This window comes from Bison bison, unplaced genomic scaffold, assembly GCF_000754665.1.
Source record: "Bison bison bison isolate TAMUID 2011002044 unplaced genomic scaffold, Bison_UMD1.0 scf7180017864289, whole genome shotgun sequence".
Lineage (NCBI taxonomy): Eukaryota > Metazoa > Chordata > Mammalia > Artiodactyla > Bovidae > Bison > Bison bison.
This window is the reverse complement of record NW_011494861.1, coordinates 9,512,725-9,530,344: the sequence shown is the minus strand read 5'-3', so window position 1 is coordinate 9,530,344 and position 17,620 is coordinate 9,512,725.

The following is a 17,620-nucleotide window of genomic DNA, read 5'->3' as shown; positions in this document are numbered from 1 at the left end:
GGCTGGTGGGGGTGGGGGGAGGGGTGTGGGCATCGGTTTCCCTTCTCACCCTCACAGGGCCTGGGTAAGTACACTGTTCATGCAGTTCAGATGAGGAGACTGAGCCACAGACCTTGGGTCTGAGCCCAGGGTCACAGCCGGCTGCTGTGGGGTAGGGCATGTGCTCCAGCGCACATGCTGGGCCCCCCAATCATGGCCCATCAGGAGCCATAGGCCTTTCCTCCAGGTCCTAGGAGTCCATGAACCCAGCTGAGAAGTAGCTGAGCTCCTGGAGCTCCCGTGGCTGTCCCTCAGGCTCATTCCATTGGCCGGTGGGGAGGCCCTTGGCCGGTGGGGTGGCCCTTGGGTGCTCCTGAAACTGGGAGGCTGCAACATGCAGGCAGAGGGCAGGCAGAGCCCCAATACGGAGGCAGAGGAGGCACATTCCTGTGGAGGGCCAAGCACAGGCTCCCCACTCCCATGCCACAGGTGGTGAGCTCCAGTGGTCCTGGACCTTTGTTCTGGCACTGATGGAGGAGCAACCTTGAGAACCGGTTCAGTGGGGATTCCATCATGGTCACAGGAACACACACAGGAGCAATGGCCCTTACAAGCCCTTAAAAATCAAGAGAAGACAAACCTGTGAGCTGTGAGGTTTCCCAGCCGGGAAGAGGAGGGCAGGAAGCTGGCCAGGCCCAGCACAGCTGCTCAGTCTCCACCAGCCCTTCCTGGCTGCTGGGGGGTGGTCACCCACCCAGGTCTGGGTGGCACCTTTAGTGGCTTTCGTCCGGGGATATGCAGGGACCGGGGACATGGTCTCACTGTCCCTTAGGACATGCCAGCCTTGCAGACACAAACACTTGCTTCTGTTTTATTGGCTAAAGCACTTTAAGGTTTAAAAAAAACACACCACTCCCGTCGGTAATGTAAGGCAATGCTTCTTCCAGCAGCATTGATGGATCTATTCTGACCGTATTATTACCCTCTCTTGGGAATGTAATCTCGGGAAAACGTGTTTTTTTAGCTGTGTTTTGATGGGATTTTTTGGTTTTGTTACATAATAAAGCCTGGGTTCCAATGACTGACACTTATGACTGAATCGGATTCAAAGCCAAGAGCACAAGTTATAAACCACCCAGCGGGCTTCCCATCGGAGTTTGTCCGGTGTTTTCAGTGTGTGACACACCCGGGAGCCCTCCTCCCCTGCACCTCAGAGCCGAGTGCTCCGTGGGGATATGCAGGGACTTGAGTCCAAGCATGACCTGAGGGGTAACACCGGGTTCTCTCCCCGTGCTGCTGGTTCAGCTCACAGGACTGGCTGCGGCCCGGCCACCGCAGGCCTCCTGGGAGCAGGGTCCAGAGTCCCTCTTAGGAAGGTCTCCCCCGCGTCAAGTGTAGACAGCCCTCCCTCTGTTTCGAGTTGAGGTTCACGTTTCTCTGCAAAACTCAGGAGCTCGTCCAGTCAGCCAGGCTCAGTCTCCAGGGCTCGGGGCTTCATTCTGTCCCTCAGGTCTCTGGACTGGGGTCCTGTCATGGCAAAAGGACAGCACTCAAAACCCGTTCAACCTTGAGACAGGCTCGGGGTTTTCTAGACACGTGGCTGAAACCAAGCGGAACAAGGTGAGGCGGAGCCCCGCCCACCACCCGGGCCCGCCCTCGCCCCGCCTTCCTGGGCGGGGCTCTTGGCGTGCCCTCCTCCACACACCTCTCAGAACTAGATGAGATAGAGCCCCACCCACTTCCCCGGCCCCGCCTTCCTGGGCGGGGCTCTTGGCATCCCCGACTCCTCCAGAACTGCCATCCTCCAGGTCAAAGCGAAGTGGTCCCACCCCATCGCGGTGACAGGAATCCGCATCACAGATGCCAACACCTCAGGAAAGGATGGAACAAGGACTTAATTAGAAACAGGCTGCGACAGACAAAGTCGCGACAGGGACTTGCAACACGCACTTGAACACGGTAATGCTCACGTGTTCAGCACAAGATGATTTTAGTATCTAGGTTTAAAAACTCTTCACAAGTGGAGCACAAGGAATAACACATGATTGTTTGCAAATATACAAAAACATATCCAATAGGCTGGCATGTAATTTTAGAAAGAGAGAGCCTGGGCTCAGAGCAGATCTGCCGTGTTGCAAGGCACAGTGCTCCGGGAACAACCTCCCCACTCCACCCCCCCACCCAGCAGCTGCCGGAGAGCACAGGAGGCCACGGCCCCCTCGGGAGGAACAGCATCAGCTCCGCTTCCTACATACACCCAAAGAAAAGGGCTATCTTCAGGCAAAAAATTTTAAATGATTCATTAATATCAGTATGGTACATGTGCTTCCCAGGTAAAGAACCTGCCTGCCAATGCAGGAGACATAAGAGATGCTTTCCTGAGCCACCAGGGAAGCCCAATCAGCCCCAGAAATGGCTCCTAAGTGCAGGACGGCCCCAGGCAGGAGTTCTCCAGGGATTTAGACTCACAGCTCTACTCAGCAGCTGCTATGTTTTGTTGACTCAGGTGATAAAGAATCCATCTTCAATGTAGGAGACCTGGGTTCAGTCCCTGGGTTGGAAAGATCCACTAGAGAAGGGAATGGCAATCCACTGCAGTATTCTTGCCTGGAAAAGCCCATGGACAGAGGAGCCTGGCAATCTACAGTCCATGGGGTCGCAAAGAGTGGGACACAACCGAACGACTAAGCACATGCTTTCTTCAAGGACATGTGAAATTCGCTCGATCCCAGGAACTTGGAAGTAACTGTCCTATTAGATGCTTCAAAGCTAAAACAGTGTTTATGGCACTTCAGGCAAAGGGGTATATTCACATAACCCTAAAGGGACACCTGCAGCATGGTACCTAAAATACAAGGCTAATGATTATTCAAAACAAACAACTTTGAAACTAATTCTAGCATTGGCAATGTGAATTCCACTTTGAAAATGACACGCCCACTGCACCACCCATAACTTAATATTCTTGTTGAAAGTCAGCACAATCCCAAGACTTCCCTGGTGGTCCAGTGGCTAAGATTTCGTGCTCCCGAGGCAGTGGGCTTGGTCAGGGAACTAAGATTCCTCATGCTGCAGCTGAGAGTTCTCATGCCACAACTAAAGATCCTGAATGCCACATGAAGCTCTAAGATGCCACATGCCACAACTAACACACAGCGCTGCCAAATATTTAATATTTTTTAAAAAGTCAGCACATCCCAGGCTGCTCCTGAGAATGTCACCAACCTTGAAGTTTCCTGAGAAAGTGTCTGTAGAGCTCTTGGCATGCCTCCAGGTAGCCCTCAACCTGGGCCTGGGAGTCCAGGGAGAGGGGAGAGGCTGGCTGGAGATGTCCAGGGGGACCTGATTATACGCCTGTAAAGGTGCCCCTAGCTGTGCATTTGAAAAGTGGTCAAGGGGGACTTGAAAGGGCAAATGGTTAGAGATGCACTGTCCAGGTGGTGACAGCTTGTACAGGGCAGGGCACAGGAGGGGGGACATATGACACTGACCTTCCAGGCCTGTTTCCACTCTATACTACAATGTGCCATGATGCAGATTAAGCTCTGTGTGTAATGACCGAAAGACCACGGGGATCTTTGATACAACAACCCATGTAAATAAAGGATAAGCACCTTCAGGAAGACAATTTTTTTAAACATCGTTAGGACCAAAGAGTGAATCTCAATCATCAAAGCGTAAGAAACTTTTAAACAGAAGAGTTTAAAAGTACTTTAAAAAAAAGTACAATAGGGACTTCCCTAGTGGTTCAGAGGTTAATATTCCATGCTCCCAATGCAGAGGGCATGGGTTCGAGTCCTGGTCAGGGAACTAAGATCTGGCATGCCGCACACAACTAAGACCTGGTGCAACCAAATAAATAAACAAAAGCTTTTTTTTCTAAAGTAAAGTATTTACTGAGCACCTACTGCATACAAGGTGCTGCCCTAGTACTGCCCCTCCTGCGTGCACTCTGAACAGAGCACGGCTGGATCAGAAGAGCTCTTCCCTTCGACCCGTCAGAATGAAATACTTTATGTTTCACAGTTACAACTGGTTGGGGGGTGGAGAGGAGATAGGGAGTCACCTCCAGTCTCTGGTCACAGATCCCCGTGTGGAGCTGGCTGATGTTCAAAGTGACCAGAGACTCGCCAGGGAATTTGATGGTGATCACCACAGTGTCTGTGCTGTTTATTTGCCTGTGACGGGTCTCAGTTGTGGCGCGTGGGATCTTCGTGACATCATGTGGGACCTTTCATTGCATCACATAGACTCTCTAGTTGTGGCCTGTGGGCTCAGTAGTTGTGGTGCCTGGGCTTAGCTGACCAGTTACACATGGGATCTGAGTTCCCCAACTAGGGGTGGGATTGAACCTGCATCCTCCGCATTGCAAGGTGGATTCTTAACCACTGAACCACCAGGGAAGACCTATCTACATCTTTTAAGGAGGTCATATCTATTAATGGATAGAAGAACATTTTAGATGTCATAGGAGTTAATCTGGGCGAAGTATAGAGCTTCTGATATCCAAAGGGCAAGTAAGTTTTCTACACAGGGTACAGCTTTACAGCAAACAGGAAACTGAGAGAAAAGGGGGGTTATGGCTGGTGAACCAGTCAATCTATAAGTGTCTCCTAAGCACAGGTGTGTGGCTGCCCCAGGCTCAGTGCGGACAGTGCTGTACGGAGACTGAGTCACCATCCTGCCCTGGGGAGGGGGCCGCCTGGCCCAGGACAGCACAGAGTCCCCAAAACATGCAGTAAAGATGCAAACAACTGAAGATCGAATGCCACAACTGAAGGTCCTGCGTGCAGATCACTGCAGCTCAGTGCAGCCAAATAAACTGTTGTTCAGTCGCTCAGTCGTGTCCGACTCTTTGCGACTCCATTGACTGCAGCACCCCAGGCTTCTCTGTCCATCACCAACTCCCAGAGCTTGCTCAAATTCACGTCCATTGAGTTGATGATACCATACAACCATCTCGTCCTGTGTCGTCCCCTTCTCCTCCTGCCTTCAATCTTTCCCAGCATCAGGGTCTTTTCTAATGAGTTGGCTTTTCGCATCAGGTGGCCAAAGGATTGGAGCTTCAGCTCCAGCATCAGTCCCTTCCAATGAATATTCAGGGTTGATTTCCTTTAGGATAGACTGGTTTGATTTCCCTGCAGTCCAAGGGACTCTCAAGAGTCTTCTCCAACACCACAGTTCAAAGGCATCAATTCTTCAGCACTCAGCTTTCTTCACAGTCGAACTCTCACATCCATACATGACTACTGGAAAAACCACTTGACCACATGGACCTTTGTCGTCAAAGTAATGTCTCTGCTTTTTAATACACTGTCTGGGTTTGTCATAGCTTTTCTTCCAAGGAATGTCTTTTAATTGAGGAGCCAAATAAATAAATAAGCAAATACTTTTTTAAAAGACCAAGAATGATTGGGAGCCTGGAAGTGATGCTTGTGTCAACTACAAATTGGTACTTGCCATCTGCCTCTGCAGAGATTGAATCCTGCGCTGCTGCAGCTGCTGACCTTCGACACGCCCTGAAGACAGTTCAGGGTGGAGAGTGGGGCACTCCATGATCCAGGGAACCTGGTGGAAAGGTCTTTAGATGGTTAGATATTTTCAGGAACTGATTTCATGATCAATCTTTGCATCTCTTCATATCTAAAAAAAGAACTAAACCCCTTCATGGTGACATCTACCCCTCATGACTAGCAGAAAACCTTTTGTAAAGTAAATACTGATTACACTGAAATCCCTCCCCAAATCTTATTTATTTACCTTCCCCCACTACCTCTTTGGAACAGTCTCTCAGGGCTACCTGAGGTGTGGTGTCCCAGGCTGCAGTCATCATTTTGCCCCAAATAAAACTGATCTCTCAACTCTCACATTGTGGATCTTTTTAGTCAACAGCTGAAAACTCATGTTCCTGGGTTCATGGCAGATTTATTCACAAGAACCAAAATATGGAAACAACCCAAGTGTCCATCTATGGATGACCACTGGGATAAAAAAAATGTGGTCTATTTATACAATGGAATATTATCCAGCCCTAAAAAGGAAGGGAAGTCTGATCACAACTTGAACATTAGCAGACCCTCTCTATTTAAAGAGCTCTCTGGAAAGCAAATGACTACTTTTGCACAGCTGGGAAATGTCTTAGCAGGGTTAATCCCTGCCAGGCCTAAAACCCAGGATCTGTTTACAGAAAGAAAGGAATATTGTATAAGCAGCTGCCCCATTGGTGATCAGCTCCTATTTCTAGACTCTGAATGAAGGATACATTCATGGGTCACAGTTGAGTAAAATAAAGGTGAAGACAAAATATCTCAGGCCAGGGGCTAATCTCCAAGGGAACAGATGTCTCATTTTCACCTCACTATCCCTGGCACCGGAACAAGCCTGCTGTTTTTTACTGGTTGGCCTTAAGTATTTACTGACTTAAAGTTTGAAAACAAGCTGGAATGTCCTCAGCTTTTTACTGCATTTTTCACCAGAAATCCTCATAAGACAAAAACGATGATTCACGCATTTGACCAAATACTGCTACGTGCCAGGCATGTTTCAGGTGGCCCGAGGCCAGGGAATCTGGACTGGACAGCACTCTTCACTTAATATTACTGATGGGGGAAGTTGTTATGGGTTGAATCTTGTCTCCTAAAAAATTCATGTGTTGAGGTCCTAACCCCCAGGACCTGTAAATGTGACCTTATTAGGTAACAGGGTCATTGCAGACAGTGAATGGTTGGGTTAAAGTGAAGTCACACTGGAGTCAGGCCCTTAGTCCAATAGGACTGGTGTCCTTATAAACAGGGGACACGTGGACACAGGCACACCACATGGGGAGGTGTCATGTGAAGATGAAGCGGAAGACAGGGTGATGCTTCTCACAAGCTGTCAACGACACCCTGGCACTTGCCATCAACCTCTGCAAGGACTGAGCCATGTGCTGCTGCAGCTGCTGACCTTCAACACACCCTGAAGGGATTTCAGGGTGGAGAGCAGGAATGAGGCGCTCTGGGCTCTGGGAAAAACTGGCAGAACAGGTCTTCGGATAGTTAGGTATTTTGTGAGCCCTATCCTCAGAACTAGCAAAGCACTACATCCCTTTGTGGTGACATCAGCTCCTTGTGACTTGCAGAAAACTTTTTTGCAAAGATAAGTGCTTGATAACATGAACTCCCCCTTCACCAAAACCGCATATATATTGACCTTCCCCTCCCTCAACCTCTTTGGAGCAGTTTCTCAGAGCTCTCTGACGTGCCGGCTCCTAGGCTGTACTCCTCATCTCACCCCAAATATAACTTCACTCACAGCTCTCACGTTGTGCAATTTTTTCTAAATCGACAAAGCCAAGGAGTCCCAGGGGACTGGAGGCTCAGTGAGAGACCTGGAGGCACCTCCTCCACAGCCTGAGAAGGAACCAGCCCTGCCGACATCTTGGTCTTGGACTCCTGGCTTTCAGAACTGGAGAAGTGACTCTGCCACGTGAGGCCAGCACATGGGGGACCAGGGCAGTAGTTGCTGCCACTGGGGGTTCTGGCTCTGTTAGGGGAAACACTGACTGGAACCGGCCACCCTGGCCAGGCAGCATGTAGTAGTAACCATCTACCTGAGTTATGTTAAGATAGGAGGTCCTGGGAAGGAACACGGAACTAACAGGCCACCACCAATTGGAAGAGTTCAGGAAAGGTTAAAAGGAGACACCACGTGTCCGACCACCTCCCAGAATCCTCCCCACTGGCACCCATCTTGGCTGAGCAATACGTGCGCCACCAGGAAGGACTCTGAATCAGAGTGATTGGCCAAAGAAAGACAACCCGGAAACTAATCCCATCATCATAAAAACTGGAGACTGTGAGCCCCATGGCAGAGCAGTTCTCCTGTGTTCCCTTACCCTACTGCTCTCCACCCGGGTGCCCCTTCTCAATAAAGTCTCGTGCTTTGTCAGCTTGTGTGTCTCTTAGACAATTCATTTCCAAGTGTTAGGCAACAGCCTGCTCTCAGTCCCTTAAAGGGGTCTCCCTTCCTGCAACAGCTCCAGCCCAGATCTCTGACACTGTTCTAATGGTCATTCCCCATCACAAAGAGCACAGGCCCCAAGGATCTGGCTTCTACCGCTCTTGAATAAGCCACTCTGGCTTCCACTCCTGATACCAAGCAGGGCCCTGTGTGGCTCCCAGGCCTTTCTGTCCCCCATTTCTTGTAGGCAAGACTCCAGCCTCCATGACCTTCCCTGACTTTCAAAGGGCAAATTCAAACTGTTAGGAACAGCTAGGTAATCACCTGAGGCAAGATGAAAGGGACCAGAGGAGCTCATCAAGATTAGGAGACTCTCAATTCAGTTCTGACTCTATGACTTCCTGGATTGTACAGTCCATTGAATTCTCCAGGCCAGAATACTGGAGTGGGTAGCCTTTCCCTTCTTCAGGGGATTTTCCCAACCCAGGGATCAAATCCAGGTCTCCTGCATTGCAGTTGGATTCTTTACCAGCTGAGCCCCAGTTCAGTTCATTTCAGTCACTCAGTTGTGTCACACTTTTTTCGATCTCATGGACTGCAGCACCCCAGGCTTCCCGGTCCATCAACAACTCCTGGAGCTTACTCAAACTCATGTCCATTGAGTCAGTGATGCCATCCAAACATCTCATCCTCTGTCTTCCCCTTCTCTTCCTGACTTCAATCTTTCCCAGCATCAGGGTCTTTTCCAGTGAGTCAGTTCTTTGCATCAGGTAGCTAAATCATTGGAGTTTCAGCTTCAGCAACAGTCCTTTCAATGAATATTCAGGACTGATTTCCTTTAGGATTGACTGGTTTGATCTCCTTGCAGTCCAAGGGACTCTCACAACACCACAATTCAAAAGAAGGTGCTCAACCTTCTTTATAGTCCAACTTTCACATCCATACATGACTACTGGGAAAACCATTGCTTTGACTAGACAGACTTTTGTCAGCAAAGTAAGGTCTCTGCTTTTTAATATGCTGTGTAGATTTGTCATAGCTTTTCTTCCAAGGAACAAGCATCTTTTAATTTCATGGTTGCAGTCACCATCTGCAGTGATTTTGGAGCCCAAGAAAATAAAGTCTGTCATGGTTTCCATCATTTCCCCATCTATTTTCCATGAAGTGATGGGACCGGATGTCATGATCCTAGCTTTTTGAATGTTGAGTTTTAAGCCAATTTTTTCAATCTCCTCTTTAACTTTCATCAAGAGGCTCTTTAGTTCCTCTTCATTTTCTGCCATAAGGGTGGTGTCATCTGCACTTCTGAGGTTATTGATATTTCTCCCAGCAATCTTGATTCCAGCTTGTGCTTCATCCAGTCTGGCATTTTGCATGATGTACTCTTCTTATAAGTTAAATAAGCAGGGTGATAAGATATAGCCTTGACGTACTCCTTTCCCAATTCGGGACCAGTCTGTTGTTCCATGTTCGGTTGTAACTGTTGTTTCTTGATCTGCATACAGACTTCTCAGGAGGCAGGTCAGGTGGTCTAGTATTCCCATCTCTTGAAGAATTTTCCACAATTTGTTGTGATCCACATAGTCAAAGGCTTTGGCATAGTCAATAAAGCAAAAGTAGATGTTTTTCTGGAACTCTTTTACTAACCATATGCTATTTGTGAGAGATACACTTTAAATATAAGACACAAATAGATTGAAAATGAATGGATGGGGGTGGGAATGCCATGAAATAGAAGCATAAGAAGGTAAGAGTGACTATCAGATATCAGATAAAATAGACTTTAAGGCCAAAAAGATAAAAGAGAGAGATCTTTCATTAAGATAAATAGTTGATTCATGAGAAAGAGATGACCATCTTAAATGCATATGTGTCCAGTAATAGATCTCCTAAGCACATAAAGCAAAATTTACAGAACTGAAGGGGGAAATAGTTCTGCACCACAGTTGGAAGATTTTAATAATCTTTTCTCAGCAGATGAGAGGCGTAAAAATCAGCAAGCCAAAGAGGATCTGAGGAGCTCCTTGGTGTTAGGACTCAGAACTTTCTGTGTTGTAGCCCACATTCGGCCCATGGTTAGAGAAATAAGATCTCACAAGCTGCACAGTGCAGCCAAAAAAATAAAAATAAAAGAGAGAGAGAGAAAGATGATCTGAATAAGACTATGGGTTTCCTTTACCAAATTGCTCTACATAAAACACTACACCCAACAGCAACAAAGGAAGCAGGATGGAATTGGAGGCTGCCCCTACCCCAGAGCTGAACCACTCAACAGACAGACTTAAGACACTAGTACTAGAGAGATACCAAAGCAGAAGAAGAAGAAATTAGGAAAGAATTTAATAGATCCCAAAGAAAGCATTAGCTCTGTGGGTAAAGAATCTGCCTGCACTGCTACCAAAAAGTCTACAAATAGTAAATACTGGAGAGTATGTGGAGAAAAGGGAGCCGTCTTACACTGTTGGTAGAAATGCAAACTAGTACAGCCACTATGGCGAACAGTGTGGAGAGTCCTTAAAAAACTGGAAATAGAACTTCTATAAAACTCAGCAATCCCACTGCTGGGCATACACACAAAGAAAACCAGAATTGAAAAAGACACGTGTACCCCAATGTTCATCACAGCCCTGTTTACAAAAGCTAGGACATGGAAGCAACCTAGATGTCCATCGGCAGACGAATGGATTAGAAAGTTGTGGTACATATACACAATGAAATATTACTCATCTATTAAAAAGAATGCATTTGAATCAGTTCTAATGAGGTGGATGAAACTGGAGCCTATTAAACAGAGTGAAGTAAGTCAGAAAGAAAAACACCAATACAGTATATTAACATATATATATGAAATTTAGAAAGATGGTAACGATGACCCTATACACGAGACAGAAAAGAGACACAGATATAAAGAACAGACTTTTGGACTCTGTGGGATAAGGCAAGGGTGGGATGATTTGACAACAGCATTGAAACATGTATATTACCATATATGACCAGTCCAAGTTCAGTGCATGAAACAGGGCACTCAAAGTCGGTTCACTGGGACAACCCAGAGGGATGGGATGGGAAGGGAGGTGGGAGGGGGGTTTGAGATGGGGGACACATGTACACCCGTGGCTAATTCATGTCAATATATGGCAAAAACCACTGCAGTTGTTAGGGGAAGCACACTGATTGAAACCGCCCACCCTGGCCAGGCACCATAGTAACCATTTGCATGAATTGTTTTGTGACAGGAGATCCTGATAAGGAATATGGAACTAATAAGCCACCACCAACCAGAAGAGTTCGGGAAAGGCCGAAAGGAGACACCGCGTGTCCGTCTACTTCCCAGAATCCCTCTTGCTAGCATCCATCTTAGCTGAGCGATGCGTGCATCACCAGTTTGAAAGACTCTGAATTAGAATGATTGGCCAAAGACCACCCAGAAACTAATCCCATCACAGTAAAACCTGAGACTGCAAGCCACGCAGCAGAGCAGTCCTCCTGGGTTCCCTTACCCTACTGTGCTCCACCCGGGTGCCCTTTCCAATAAAATCTCTCGCTTTGTCAGCACATGTGTCTCCTCAGACAATTCATTTCTGAGTGTTAGACAAGAGCCCAGTTTCGGGCCCTGGAAGGGGTCCACCTTCCTGCAACAAATGGCGACTCTGGTGGGACTCTTCTTCACTGAGACTGACAACCTGACCACTCCGGGTACTCAGGGGCCAGCTTGCCTGCCAATGGACCAGACCCAGCGGCTGCAACTGGGACCCTTTTGTCCCTGGTCTCCTCCTGACGCAGACAACTGGCCAGAGTGCCCCGACTGGTAAGGAACAAGAGATTTTATTGATCTCTCTCCCCTTCCCTCTCTCTTTCCTCTCCTTAACCCTTCCTATCCGTCCCCGTTTTTCTAGTCCCCCGGTCCTGGACGCAGGAATCTGGTCGGAGGGCCCTCAGCCTGAGCTGAGGATTGGAGACTGATCACCTCTTCTTGGCAGAGAACTCGAATTCTGGTTCTGGTCTGGTCTGATTTCTGGTAGTGCCGAGTTCCAGTCCTCCCTTCGCTGGAGGCCCAGGGTAAAGTCCCGTAATGCCTGGGTATCTGTGGGTGGCAGGAGACGTCTGTAAGGCCACCACTTTTGCCCCCTCTCCCGCCTTCTCCCCCTTCTTTCAACCTGGCTTCATTTCCTCCCTTTGAAATATTTGAAGCTGTTAGTACTTAGATCTGAAGTTCTGTGTCTCTACAGGAGGTTTTCTGAGAGACTGTATTCTTGTATTTAAGGGAGTGTCTGATGAGGACTGCCAGGTTTATATGTGTGTGTTTTAACTCTGTTCTGTGTTGTGATTTTTGATGGCCGTTTTGCTTTGTCTGGCCACCAATCGGTTTAGACCTGCCGCCATTTTGTTAGAACTTGATTTTCTTTCCATATGCCTTGAGACCAGGACTCTCAGGAACACTTATCTAGACCATCTCTAACTCCTGATACTGAGGGAAAAGGAGAAAAAGACTTTAAATTTTTTATTTATTTCAACTGTTTTTTTTATAAACTAGTAAATTCTATATTGTAATATCTAATTCATGACTAAACTTAGAAAATGAAGCTATATCTTGCACTGTGTCTGCCTAAATATGTCTTGGTATGTCTTTGTCTCTGGGTAATATTTTTGAGGTTAATTTGTAAATAAGCTCTATTTATTTGGCTTAAAAAAAGGTAAGTGCTTACAAATCAAATAATTCTAAATTAAACAATAAATTCCAGGTTCATTGAACTGGGAAATATTCAGATTAAATACCTGATATTAATGTTTGCTTGTTGACCTATCTAATATAGACATGTCTTAGAGTAATTAACATTAAGTAGAATATTTTCATTGTACCTAGGTTTAATATAAGTTAAATATTATATCTGTTACAAGTTTATCAATAAGGAAATTACCTTGAGTGAAGAAACGTCTAAAAAAATGTAAATGAGATATGAGCTTTTATATAAGCTCTATTAAGAATAATTATTCTTTAGAATTATCTGTCTAAAATAGTCTCTCCAGATTGGTGTAACTTAAATTTCTAAGGGTTGTGCCAAGTGTGCTAAGTGTTGGAAGTCTGTTGAATAGTTAGGTTATTTCCAAATAAAATAAAGATTTTGAAACATTTACTACTAAACACTAATTTCCTTTTACAGAGAAACTAAAGAGATTTGGGACTATAAATGAATAATGTTTGGTGCCATCCTAAAATGTTCTAAGAAAGCAAGTGTTTTGGGAATTATCACTGATATTTATGCTCACCAATCTATAAAATGCTAATATAAAAGTAAGTTCTTGGTTGCTAAAGGAAAGTAGGAAGTGTGTTTTCAGTAAAAAAAAAAAAAAAGGTATGAAAAATTACTAAAAAGAGTTATGCATGATCAGGATTTTCTAAAATTGGATTACAATTAGTCAGATAAATGGATTTTGTTAGAAATGACACAGCCATAAGAAAACTGGGGTCCAAGATGGCGGAGCTGACTTTCACTAGACCTTGAGCCTTGGTATTTAGGCCTATTGTGACGTATCAGCAAGCTAAATGATGCACCCATCAACACTGACTAAATCTGACCAAATGTTCTAAACCCTTTTAATTGATCTTTTCAATAAAACTTCCTAAATAGAATTCTTTTGAAGTTCTTTTGACCTCTAGCTAACTTTGGGGTGCTTCAGAGGGCCCCTGAAACATCCCAAAGAGAGATATTAAACTGTGTTTATTTGGTTGGTTAAATTACATGAAAAAGATTATCAAATGAGTAATAAATCCGCTCACGTTATGATGTATGGTAAAATTACTAATACAGATGTCCTAGAAATTATATGAAGTTCTTAACATTCTGATATGTCCTGGTATTCTAATGGAAAACCTGATGACTTCACAAAAGTTAACAAAAGGACTGAATGAACCAGCGAATATGCTTATAACTTTTATGGTTTCTATCTGAAAAATTACTGGTTTGAATCTTAGGTTTTCAGGGAGTAGGGAAAACCTTCCTCTCAAACTAATTGTGACAATACTTTGGTAAAATTAAACGTTATAAACAAAACAATTATATTTTCTCTCTATCTGACTCCTCCAAAAATTGGAAATTCTTAGGTTTCCAGTAAGTTTATCAAATGAGTTAGGAAGGTTATCTCATGGGTACAAAAATCTCAAGAAATTTTTGAGACCTTAAAAAGGGAAGAATTCACCCAGATTTGTTAGGCAAAATCTGTGATAAGCCTTTGGTGTGAGTTTCCCAGCCCTGTTTTATTTTAATAGTTCAGTCTGAGACTCTATAAATGTTTCAGCAAAATAAAAAGTCTATAATCAATTATGGTTATATAAATCATCAGACCCAAATTAGTGAGAACAGACCTATTCTGCAAACAAACTATCCTTAATTTGGTTATATTTGATAAAAATGAGGTTAACTTTTGGGAGAAAAAGATATTTTTCAAAAAATGTTAAATCCCAGTTTGTTAATGGAGGTCTGCATCTAGTAAGACTCATCTTTTAGATCGTTCTTTGCTGTTATGTGATATTAATGTAAAATTTAATTGAATTCTTAAAGAACACCCTAAGTTTGTTTCTGAAGCTTATCTCAGTAATCTATCTTTGGATGAAGATCAGATGCCTCATGACCTGCAACCAGGACTGGAAAAAGACATAATTTAAGGGACTGTCTCCAACCTGGATGGAAGGACTTTTTAATCAGGTACTCTTAACTAGCTCATGCACAAGGAAACTGAAGGGAAATTAACTCTTAGATTAATTCCCACTTCCAAAGGCCCCTACACTGGATTGGTCTATAGAGAAGACAGCTGACCTGATCTCACTTTAAAATGATGCTCAAGCAGGAGAAACTACACTACACTAGGATGAGAAGACAACGACATCAGAGGTAGACAGCTTGCCCAAGATGCTGGACCTGATTCGTATGATCATTTATGTTTTCTTGACTTCTTAGACCTTTGCATATAAATCAAAGGCCTTTTCTATCATAGGCCTGATTCTATGCTAGTTTTAGAAATCAATTCAATTGTTGGGTTTGTGGCCAATTACCTATGTCTAGTTCTGGGTTACCTTGGTAAATTTCTCTACTACAAGACTCTAACTGGTTGGCCCTGAGAAATTTTACTTTAAAAAAAAAATATAGTCATATTCAGGTCACTGTGATATTACTAGATGGGATCCCCTCACTGGGCCAATTAATAATGCCTGCTCTGACTCTGGCCATAAATTTAAGCTTTTTTCTATTACTCAAGCTCAATCAGAGAAACAAGAAAAGTTTCAGCAAAGGAGGAAAAAATCTCCCACAATTATGGGATGGATTTATATAGATAACACCAGGCTATGATAATTTAGGTTTAAAGTCTCCTCTGTGTTGGAAACAATTAAATCATACTAAGGACAATTAGTCTAGTAACACTAGAAAACTGGGCTATGTGCCTTATAGATGGTGCCAATATATAATTTCCCTGGAAGATAAAGATTCTACAGAGCAGACTAAGTCAGATGACCTGAGATATACGGCTACATCTAATAGAAGCTCTTAACTTAAGTCTTACTTGTGACTTTAATAATACTGCTGGCTATGTTATTTGTATTTCACCTGTTTTACAAAATTGCTGTTTCTTACACTGTCAAATGTGTGTCTGAGGCCTCTAATAGAATAATGCTATGCTATGCTATGCTAAGTCACTTCAGTCATGTCCGACTCTGTGTGACCCCATAGATAGCAGCCCACCAGGCTCCCCTGTCCCTGGGATTCTCCAGGCAAGAACACTGGAGTGAGTTGCCATTTCCTTCTCCACTACATGAAAGTGAAAAGTGAAAGTGAAGTCTCTCAGTCGTGTCCGACTCTCAGTGACCCCATGGACTGCAGCCTACCAGGCTCCTCCGTTCATGGGATTTTCCAGGCAAGAGTACTGGAGTGGGGTGCCATTGCCTTATGAGACAGATGATGGTAACAGTGTAACTCTAGATATGAGAAGCAACAAGAGGGAATATTTTCCTGGACCAAGAGGTTAGTAAGACAGGTGGTCCAGAGAATTTTGGATGCTGTTTTATGGCCTAGTCCAGTAACAGCACATTGAGTGGCCTGTCAACAAAATCTTTGCCAAACCTGAGAATGGACATTCTCAGCACCATGGGATAAAATAGTCTTGAAATGCCCTCCTCAAAATCATGGTCAAGTTTATGAGCAAAAAGGGGCTCTGCCAACTGAAGACTGACACTTGCCATCTACATCTACAAAGATTAAATCGTGGCTGCTACAACTGCTGGCTTTCAACGCCCCTGAAAGGAGTTCAGGGTGAAAACCAGGAATGAGGCACTCTGTGCTCTGGGTAAAACTGGCAGAACAGGCTTTCAGATAGTTAAATCTTTTCAGGAGAAGATTTTATGAATCCCAATTCTTGCATCTTCTTATACCTAGAGAAACACTGACGTCATTAACGGTGAAACCTGCTTTGGCTATTAAGGAAAAGTTTACAATTAAAAGTCAAAATAGAGTAGCTATGATTCAGATATCCTGGGAAATAAGTAGGTGATGCTATGGGTGTACTTTCAGGTTAGACCTTGTGTTGATAAACACTTGAGTTTCCTGAGTCATGTCAGGCTCGGATGCCACCATTCTCAAAACAATGTCTGCTGGAAGCTAGTAACTGCAATCTTCAGTTCAGTTCAGTTCAGTCGCTCAGTCGTGTCCGACATTTTGTGACCCCATGAATCGCAGCACGCCAGGCCTCCCTGTCCATCACCAACTCCCAGAGTTCACTCAGACCCACGTCCATCGAGTCAGTGATGCCATCCAGCCATCTCATCCTCTGTCATCCCCTTCTCCTCCTGCCCCCAATCCCTCCCAGCATCAGAGTCTTTTCCAATGAGTCAACTCTTCGCATGAGGTAGCCAAAGTACTGGAGTTTCAGCTTTAGCATCATTCCTTCCAAAGAAATCCCAGGGCAGATCTCCTTCAGAATGGATTGGTTGGATCTCCTTGCAGTCCAGGGGACTCTTAAGAGTCTTCTCCAACACCACAGTTCAAAATCATCGATTCTTTGGCGCTCAGCCTTCTTCACAGTCCAACTCTCACATCCATACATGACCACTGGAAAAACCATAGCCTTGACTAGACAGACCTTTGTTGGCAAAGTAATGTCTCTGCTTTTGAATATGCTATCTAGGTTGGTCATAACTTTCTTTTCAAGGAGCAAGCGTCTTCTAATTTCATGGCTGCAGTCACCATCTGCAGTGATTTTGGAGCCCCCCAAAAATAAAGTCTGACACTGTTTCCACTGTTTCCCCATCTATTTCCCATGAAATGATGGGACCGGATGCCATGATCTTTGTTTTCTGAATGTTGAGTTTTAAGCTAACTTTTTCACTCTCCTCTTTTACCTTCATCAAGAGGCTTTTTAGTTCCTCTTCACTTTCTGCCATAAGGGTGGTGTCATTGGCATATCTGAGGTTATTGATATTTCTCCTGGCAATCTTGATTCCAGCTTGTGCTTCTTCCAGCCCAGCGTTTCTCATGATGTACTCTGCATATAAGTTAAATAAGCAGGGTGACAATATACAGCCTTCATGTACTCCTTTTCGTATTTGGAACCAGTCCTTTGTTCCATGTCCAGTTCTAACTGTTGCTTCCTGACCTGCATACAGATTTCTCAAGAGGCTGGTCAGGTGGTCTGGTATTCCCATCTCTTTCAG